This window comes from Eubalaena glacialis, chromosome X (assembly GCF_028564815.1).
Source record: "Eubalaena glacialis isolate mEubGla1 chromosome X, mEubGla1.1.hap2.+ XY, whole genome shotgun sequence".
In the NCBI taxonomy this organism is placed as follows: Eukaryota; Metazoa; Chordata; class Mammalia; order Artiodactyla; family Balaenidae; genus Eubalaena; species Eubalaena glacialis.
The window spans coordinates 27595014-27604988 of NC_083736.1; the positions used below are offsets into that span (position 1 = coordinate 27595014).

The 9975-nt window shown below is 43.2% G+C and overlaps 2 pseudogenes; one reads left to right on the top strand and one right to left on the bottom strand.

Annotated features, from left to right (window-relative positions):
• The first annotated feature begins 6083 nt into the window (after positions 1-6083).
• LOC133081745 (melanoma-associated antigen B1-like) lies at positions 6084-6712 on the top strand (annotated as a pseudogene).
• Positions 6713-8444: 1732 nt separating this feature from the next.
• Positions 8445-8913, bottom strand: LOC133081746 (ubiquitin-conjugating enzyme E2 D3-like; annotated as a pseudogene).
• Positions 8914-9975: the final 1062 nt, after the last annotated feature.

The window sequence follows — 9975 nt, forward strand, 5'->3', positions numbered from 1 at the left end:
TTTTTCTTTTCTTTTCTTTTTTTTTTTTAACAAATTGGAGGCTTGTGTCAACCTTGCTTCCGGCAAGTCTTTGAGCGCCATTTTTCCAACAGCGTTTTCTCACTTCATGTCTCTGTGTCACATTTTGGTAATTCTCACAATATTTCACACCTTCCACCAGCAAAAAGATGGGCTCGCTGAAGGCTCAGATGATGGTTAGCATTTTTTAGCAGAAAGGTATTTTTTAATTAAGGTATGTACATCGTTCTTAGACATAATGCTATTGCACGCTTAGTGGACTGCAGTATAGTGTAAGCATAAATTTTATAAGAGCACTGGGAAACCAAAAAATTCTTGTGACTCACTTTATTGTGATATTCACTTTATTTGGGGGGTCTGGAACCAAACCTGCAATATCTTCGAGGTCTCCCTGTACTTTGGGGTTGTGGGTAAATCAGAGAGAAATCGCCTGAGGCAGGAATAGGATGTGTGTCCTGTGCTCTTGTCCCAGTGCAGGTGAACACTATGCAAATTAGATGTTTTATTCACGTTGTCAGGTCTCCAGGGAGTTTCTGAGAAATAAGGGTGGTACTCCCCTGAGGTGGGATGCCCAGAAGCCACTGGACTGGCACTCTTTGCCCTAGTTGGGGGAGCCAGAGCCCACTCCACTAAAAAATAATCATTCAAATTAAGTTATCTTGATTGTAATTTGGCAAACTCTAGGCAAGGAATAGATGTTCGTGGGTGGTTAAATGAATGAAAGTGGGAGTGGTTTATAAAGAAGGGCAACTGAGAGGGAGGTAAGTTTTTGGTCCGTGAAACATTTTAGAGCTTCATGTTGCGTCTACTGAGGAAGTCTACCTCATGTTGACCTTGAATGACATACTCTAACAGGGAAATACTAGTTTTCCTTGCTAAGCAGGATTTTGCCTGCCAGGGGTTTCTTTAGCCTAGAGCCCTGCTTATTCTCTGACATCTCCTGGATTGAAAATTAAATCTCAGTGTAGTGGGTTGAAACTCCAGGGGACAAATTAATCATAGTAAGAACTGGCGTCCTTGAAAGTCTCAGTACCGGCCAGGCAATGGGCCCGGCACTTCACAGGCATTATATAAATTCTATCAGTCCCCAAGACAGAGCTTCTCAAACCCATTTCACAGATGAAAAGACCGAGGCTCACAGAGTTTGGTAATGTGTTCAGTTTCACACGGCTGTTAAGTGACAGTGTTGGAACTAGACTCCTGGCCTAACTAAGTCTGACGCCCACACTTTTCCATTCCTGCCAGCCCGAGGCCAACTTTGTGTTCCTTAATTCACCTGACTTCTCACTCACTACAAAATATATCTCAGGTGGTAAAAAGGAGGACTCTGTGCCCAAAACACTGGATGGGAATACATAAGCACAGCAATAAGCGTATCAAAATAGTTGAAAAGTGTGAAGAAAGCAGAGGAAGATATTTGCTGACAGCATGATCATCTACATATCCAAAGTCAGATAACCTCAAAAGATCAGGGGCTCAGAAAATCATGCTGGACAGCCCTTTGCCTTTGGAAGTTAAATCTATTCAAAGGGAAGTTACATAAAAGGCTAAGTCTTGCTGGTAAAGAGAAGGGAAAAACCCATGTATTTTTTTTCTTTGACAGCACATCCATCCTGCCTTGCGTTACAACTTCCCTACTTCACATCACTCCTGGGACGGAGACCCAGTCTCTGAAGGGTTTGCAGTAGGGAAACTGGTCAAGAGTTTGCGGGGATGTGCCCTTTCCCAGGAAGCCTTTAATCAAGAAACAGGAGCCATGATGAAGGGCCCCTTACAGGTGGCCTGGGGAGAGCAACATGCCAGGCAAAGTTGTCAGCCTGAGCATGCTCTCACTTACCCTTCAGGGTTCTCAGGGACTTGTGAGTCCTACCTAGGAGGATGAGCTCAGGTCAGTAGAGGGAGGAGTCCCAGTCTCTGCCACATGTGATGGTGAGGACCCTGAATGAGGAGTGAAGGAAGCACACCCGCCACCCCCGGACAGTGTGTCCCATGGACTCCTGACCCTGCCGTCAGCCCTCAGAGTCCCCGGACGGCCTTGGCAAGATGTGGCTGAAGCTGATTTCCACGTAAGAGGTTGAGAAAGTGAAGACTTTGGCCTGAGGTTGGCCAACTCAGGTCAGTAGAGAGAGGATTTTCCAAGGTGTGCCAGGAGGAAGGTGAGCACCCTGAAGAGTTCAGGGCCCACCAAACCCATATCAGCGGAGACCTCACAGAATCCTCCCTGTTGCCATGACAGATCCTGGTGTAAATGTCAGGAAGAGACGGCCTCGTATCCTTCTCAGGGATAACAGGAAAGTGAGGAACTTGGTTTGAGGGGGAGGTCCCAGGGCAGCAGAGGGGGGAATCTTAGGCCTTCACGTGAGTCAGATTTAGGGTACTGAGTTAGAACCCTGAGTGGGATCACCATCATATGGCCTCAACCTGCCTGATACAGTCGTCACTCATGGCATGGCAGGTGCGGCCAAGTAAGGCCACCCTCACCTCCTCCTATTGGATCTCAGGGAAATAAGAGCCTTTCTCTGAAGAAATGTCCTCAGGTCGAGAAAGAGGGGAGCCTCAGGCCCTGCCAGGAGTCAAATCAAGGAAACTGAGTGAGGACTGAGAGGCCCACCCACTCTTGGATAGAGGGGAAAACTGGCCCTGCGCCTGCACTCAAGACTTAAATCCCCAGGGAAGGGTGTGAGGCTGAGCAACAACCCCCACCCCCCATCAGTTTTTTTTAGTTCACTTTATTTTTTTTTAAAGCAGTTTTAGGTTCACAGCAAAATGGAGCAGAAAGTACAGAGAGTTCCCATGTACCCTCTTCCCTGACACAACGCACACCTCCCCCACTATCAACATCCCCCATCAGAGTGGGCCGGTGGCTGCGATCTGTGAAGCTCCACTGACACATCATTAGCACACAAAGTCCAGAGTTACGTTAGGCTTCGTTCTTGGTGCTGTACACTTTGTGGGTTCCGGCGAATGTATGATGACTTGTATCTACCGTTATAGTGTCATACAGAGTAATTTCACTACCCTAAAAATTCTCTGTGCTCTATTCATCCCTCCCTGCCCCCAACCCCTGGCAACCATTGGTCTTTTTACGTTTTCTCTAGTTTTGCCTTTTTCCAGGATGTCATGTAGTTGGAATCATGCAGCATGTAGCCTTTTAAGATTAGTTTCTTTCACTTAGTAATACACATCTAAGGTTCCTCCATGTCTTTTCATGGTTTGACAACTCATTTATTTCTAGCACCGAACAGTATTCCATTATTTATCCATTTACCTGCTGAAGGACACCTTTGTTGCTTTTAAGTTTTGGCAATTATGAGTAAAGCTGCTATAAACATCGGTGTGCAGGTTTTTGTGTGGATGTAAGTTTCCAACTCATTTTGGTAAATACCAAGGAGCATGATTACTAGATTGTATGGTAAGAGTATGTTTAGTCGGTTTTTAAAAAAAAAAACAATTTATTGAGCTAGGATGGGCATAGAAAAACCGTACATATTTAATGTATACACATTGATGAGTTTGGAGATAAGTATCCACTTGTGAAACTATCAATCAGCACAGTTTATGCCATAAACATATCTATGACCTCCGAGTGTTTCCTCCCACCCTTTTTATTTTGTGTGTGTGACAAGAACACTTACCATAAGATTTAACCTGTTAGAAAGTGTACAGTATAGTATTCTTAACTGTCAACTCTATGCTGTATAGTAGATCCCTAGGACTTATCTTGCATGACTGAAACTTTGTAACTTTTGATTAAAACCTTCTCATTTTCCCCATCTCCATAGCCCCTGGCAACCACCACTCTACTCTCTGCTTCTCTGACTTTGACTATTTTAGATTCCTCATATAAATGACATCATGTAGTATTTGTCCTTCTGTGTCTGGCTTATTTCACTGGAACATAACGTTCTCTAGATTTATTCACGCTGTCATAGCTGGAGAAGTTAGCTTCTTTTTTTAAAGCTGAATGATATTCCATTGTATGTATATTTTACACTTTCTTTATCCATTCATCCATCGGTGGACATTTAGGTTGCTTCCATAGCTTGGCTATTACGAATAATGCTGCAGTGAACATGGGAATGCAGATATCTCTTCAAGGTCCTGATTTCAATTCCTTTGGATGGTAGTGGGATTGCCGACGATATCATATGTTATTTTTGATTTTTTTTTTTGTTTTTTTTTTTAAGTTACGGTGTGTTTTTGCCTTTGTGCTTTTTTTTTTTTTTAAAGATTTATTTATTTTATTGATTGATTGATTGCTATGTTGGATCTTCGTTTCTGTGCTAGGGCTTTCTCTAGTTGCGGCAAGCGGGGGCCACTCTTCATCGCGGTGCGCGGGCCTCTCAGTATCGCGGCCTCTCGTTGCGGAGCACAGGCTCCAGACGCGCAGGCTCAGTAGTTGTAACTCGCGGGCCCAGTCGCTCCGCGGCATGTGGGATCTTTCCAAACCAGGGCTCGAACCCGTGTCCCCTGCATTAGCAGGCAGATTCTCAACCACTGCGCCACCAGGGAAGCCCTATTTTTGATTTTTTGAGGAGCCTCCATACTGTGTCCCATAGTGGCTGGACCAATTTACATTCCCACCAACAGTATAGAATGTGTTTAGTTTACTAAGAAACTTGCAAACTGGCTTCCAAAGTGGCTATACCCTTTGCATCACCACCAACAATGAAAGCGTTCTTGTTGAATCACATCCTCGCCAGCATTTGGTGCTGTCAGTCCTTTGGATTTTGGCATGTAGTGGTATCTGGTTGTAATTTTAATTTGCAGTTCCCTAATGGTATATGATGGTGAGCATCTTTTCATATGCTTGTTTGCCATCTGCATATCTTCCTTAGTGAGGTATCTATTCATATCTTTTGTCCATTTTTTATCGGGTTGTTAGTTTCCTTCTTACTGAATTTTAAGAGTTCTTTGTATATTTTGGATAAAAGCCTTCATCAGATATGTCTTTTGCAAATATTTCCTCTGAGACTGTAGCTCATCTTCTTGTTCTCTTGATGGTGTATTTTTGCAGATGAGAAGCTTTAAGGGAATGAAATCTAGCTTATCAATTATTTCTTTCATGGATCCCCATCACATTTTATATGAGTCCTGGAAGGAGGTGAGATCCTTGGTCTGAAGGTCCAGCCCCCAGTCAGCAAAAGGCAGAGTCCATGACCCTGTGCGGTATCCAAGTGAGGACTCCAAATGATGACTTAGACAGGACAGAGAGGTACCCACAGAGCTTTAACTACTGGGTTTCCCCTGATAAGAGTGGTGGGCTGAGGTGCCCCTCTCACTTCCTTCTTGTGGGTCCCGGAGAGCTTTGGGGTGTCAACTTTAGAGTAACAGGGGAGTTTCCAGGCCTTGCCAGGAGCTGTCATGATAATCCTGAAGCTAAACATAGAGGACTCCCTCCACTGAAAAACACAAGTGGCCCCACTATCAACCATGCTGTCACCCTAGTCAGTAAAACACAGGGCAGGCAGGCTGCAGCCTAAGGCTCACCGTTTCTCCACTGGGTTCTCAGGGACAGGTTGACCAGGAGAACAAGAGCCCTGCAGATTCCTAGGGCAGTGCCCTCAAGGAAACCTGCAGAGATGGACCTGGTTAAAGCTTATGTGGAGTCTCCCTGCTGAAGGTCCTCACACCATCTCATGCTCCCTCCTCCTCCCTCCTCCTCCCTCCTCCTCCCTCCCAAGTGCGGGCATCACCCACACTCCTGCCTGCTGTTCCTCATCACACTCTTCATTCCCTAGGGTCACAAGAGTAAGCTCAGTGCTCGTGAGAAATGCCAGCATGCCCGGGGTGAGACCCAGCATCTCCAGGGTGCTCAAACCACTCAGCAGGAAAGAGTCCCCCTTCTCTTCCTCTCCTGTTTTGGGGATGTTTCCTTGGATTCCCCTGTGGCTGGCATTCCTAGGAGCCTCAGAGATCCACATCCACCATCATTACTTCTCAGCTATCTCATGCACAATGTCTGAAAACAATGTCAAGAGCCAAGCTGAGAACGTGCACGTCGCTCTGAAGCCTCAACCTCCACTGAGAGCTTACGGAAAGACCTTCTAACCAGGAAGACAGGGATGTTGATGCAATTCCTACTGCAGAAATATAAAAGAGCCCATTATGAAGGTAGACATGCTGAAGGTTGTCAACAAAATGTACAGGGAACAATTCCCTGAGATCCTCAGGAGAGCCACTGAGCACATGGAACTGGTCTGTGGCCTCGACTTGAAGGAAGTCAAGCCGAGTGGCCACGCCTATGCCCTTGTCAGCAAGCTAGACCTCACCAATGATGGGAGTCTGAGCAGTGGCTGGGGGTTTCCGAAGAATGGGCTCCTGATGCCTCTCCTGGGTGTGATCTTCTTGAATGGCAACCGCGCCTCTGAGGAGGAGATCTGGGAATTCCTGAATATTAGGGACGTCTATGGTGGACGGAGGCATTGAATCTTTGGGGAGCCCAGGAAGCTTATCACAGAAGATCAGGTGCAGGAAAAGTACCTGGTGTATCATCCGATGCGCGACAGTGATCAAGAGCCCAAGCTGAAACCAGCAAGATGAAAGTTCTGGAGTTTTTGGCCAAGGTCAATGATAGGGTCCCCACTGCCTTCCCATCCTGGTATGAAGAGGCTTTGAGAGATGAGGGAGAGAGAGCCCGAGCCAGAGCTGCAACCAGGGCTGGCACTACTGCCACGGCCAGTGCACATTCTAGGGCCACATCCAGTCGCTCCCGTCACCCCTAGTGAGGTAGAGGCCGATTCTTCACTTTGTGGTTGGAAAAGCCTGTTAACCAGTGTTCCTGATATGCATAAATTCCTGTTGACTTATTTTTTTGGTAATTTTCAAGTGATTTTCTTTTCAAAAGAAAGTTTGTTTAGATTCAGAACATAAGCTTATGAATGACATGGGTCACACACTTATTGCTCTTTATCAGATTTAGAAGTAAGAATTTTGTTTTTTGAAATACAAATTGAAAATTTTTAAATCATCTATGCGATCCAGAACAAGATTGCATGGAATTGGAATAGGGATATCCTTGGTAATGTGAAAGAACTCCACAGTAAAATAGGATAAGAAGATAGAGGAAAAAATTTAAAGTTGTTCACTTATGGGTTTGGCGTACTCCATTCAGTCTTTCTTTTCCAAAATTTAGAAGATATACACCTTTTAAATTTAGGAAAAAATATATACCTTTTGCATTTAGGATGTGCTTAAGTTATTCAAGAAAATATGAGTTTATGGGACTGTAAATTGATGCAGCCACTATGGAAAACAGTATAGAGGTTCATCAAAAAATTGAAAATAGAACTACCATGTGATCCAGCAATTCCACTCCTGGAAATTTATCCGAAGGAAAAGAAAAAACAACTTTTTTGAAAAGATATCTGCACCACCACCCCCCCCCATATTCATTTATTTACCATAACCAAGACATGAAAACAACGTAAGTGTTCATTAATGGATGAATGGATAAAGAAAATGTGATACACACACACTCACACACACAGTCACACTCTCACCCTCACTCGGATATTATTCAGCCATTAAAAAAAAAAAAAAGGAAATCCTGCCATTTGCAATAACACAGAGGGACAGACAAAGACAAATACTATATGATCTCACTTATATGTGGAAATTAAAAAAAAAAAACACCCAGAGATACAGAGAACAGATTGGTGGTTGCCACAGGTGTGGGGTGGAGGATGGATGAAATGGGTGTAAATGGCCAAATGGTACAAACCATTTACAAAATAAAGAAGTCCTGGGAATGTAATGTACAGCATGGTGACTATAGTTAATAATACTGTATTGTATATTTGAAAGTTGTTAAGAGAATAGATCTTTTTTAATTGAGGTATAGTTGATGTACAATATTTTATAAGTTTCATGTACACAACAGAGTGATTCACAATTTTTAAAGGTCATATTCCATTTACAGTTATTATAAAATATTGGCTATATACCCTTTGTTGTGCAATATATCCTTGTAGCTTATTTATTTTATACATAGTATTTTGTACCTCTTAATCCCCTATCCTTCCCCTGCCCCTCCCCCTTCCCTCTTCCCACTGGTAACCACTAGTTGGTTCTCTATATCTGTGAGTCTGTCATATTTCCCTAGTTTGCTTTATTTTTGAAATTCTCCATATAAGTGGTATCATACAGTGTTTTTCTTCCTCTATCTCACTTATTTCAGTTAGCATAATACCCTCCAACTCCATCCATGTTGTGGCAAAATGGCAAAAGTTCATTCTTTTTTTATGGCTGACTAGTATTCCATTGTGTGTGTGTGTGTGTGTGTGTTTAAAGAAGATGTGGTATGTACATCTTGGCAATTGTCAGTAACGTTGCTATGCACATTGGGGTGCGTGCATCTTTTCGAATTAGTGGTTTTTTTCCCTTTTTTAACAGTAATTTAAAGTTTATTCTAGCTATCATGCAGGTTATTCTGACTTTAAGGTAGCATACATGGCATACTTCTGAGTCTGTTCCTGAGAAATTCTTTTGTACTTATCTCTCTCTGTTTTATAGATCCATGCAGTCTATGGCACTGGGGGGGGGGTCATCTGGGTTTGGATCATATAGCAGTGAACAAATGGATGAAAGAACTTTAGAAACAATTAAAGGAGGAGACCACTGTGATCTTAGAATATTGAGACAAATGCTGCCATTAGTGTTAATGTTTGAATGATAAATTCTTGTTGCAAATGCAACCTTAGGTAGTTTGAAGGGGTAGTCTGTCGGAAAATGAATCGTCAAAAGGAATACACCACCTTGATACGGGTTTTCATTAGCTTCCATAATTGTGGCTTGCCAATGAAACATATTATCCCCAGCTGGACCTGCAGAACAGTGTGCTGGAGGGTCACGGGCCAAATCACTAAGTTCCTTATTCATCCCTTTCAGCACCATAGTCTGTGCTTTTCCTCTGGCTCCTCACAGTCTTGGTGTGTGCTCAAAGATCCAGCCAAAACTCTTGATTATCCGGGCGGCTGGGAAGGACTGTCTCTTCATCCTATCCTGGCTCTGCCAGACCGAGGCACCTTCTTACTAAACAGAGAGGTTGGACTGGGAGGGTGGGGTCAGAGGCATGTAGACGAAGCTGGGGGGAAGGGTAGATGAGCGGTGGAAACCCTTAGACTCAGAGAACCATCGAGAACCTGAAGGAGACCATCCAACTTAGTGAGGGGGTGGGGTTGTTGTTTTTTGTTTGTTCGTTTGTTTCTTTTGGATACATACCCAGGAGTGGAATTGCTGGGTCATATGGTAGCTCTATTTTTAGTTTCTTGAGGAACCTCCATACTGTTTTCCACAGTGGCTACACCTATTTACATTCCCACCAACAGTGTACAGATCTCCACGTGCTCGCCAGCATTTGTTATTTCTGTTCTTTTTGATGATGGCCGTTCTGATAGGTGTGAGGTAATACCTCATTGTAGTTTTAATTTGCATTTATCTGATGATTAATGATGTTGACCATCTTTTCATTTGCCTGTTGGCCATCTGTATGTCTTCTTTGGAAAAATGTCTATTTAGGTCTTCTGCCCATTTTTTTGATTGGGTTATTTGGGTTTTCTTTTAACTGTTGGGTTATATGAGCTGTTTATATATTTTGGATGTTAACCCCTTATTGAGCATATCATTTGCAAATATTTTCTCCCATTCAGCAGGCTGTCTTTTCATTTTGTCAATGGTTTCCTTTGCTGTGCAAAAGCTTTTAACTTTAATTATATTCCATTTGTTTATTTTTGCTGCTATTTCCTTTGCTTTAGGAGACAGATCCAAAAAAATATTGCTATGATTTATGTCAAAGAGTGTTCCACCCATGTTATCTTCTAGGAGTATTATGGTTTCCACTCGTATATTTAGGTCTTTAATTGGTTTTGAGTATATTTTTGTATGTAGTGTTAGAGAATGTTCTAATCTCATTCTTTGACGTGTAGCTGGACAGCTACACGTCAAAGAATGAGATTA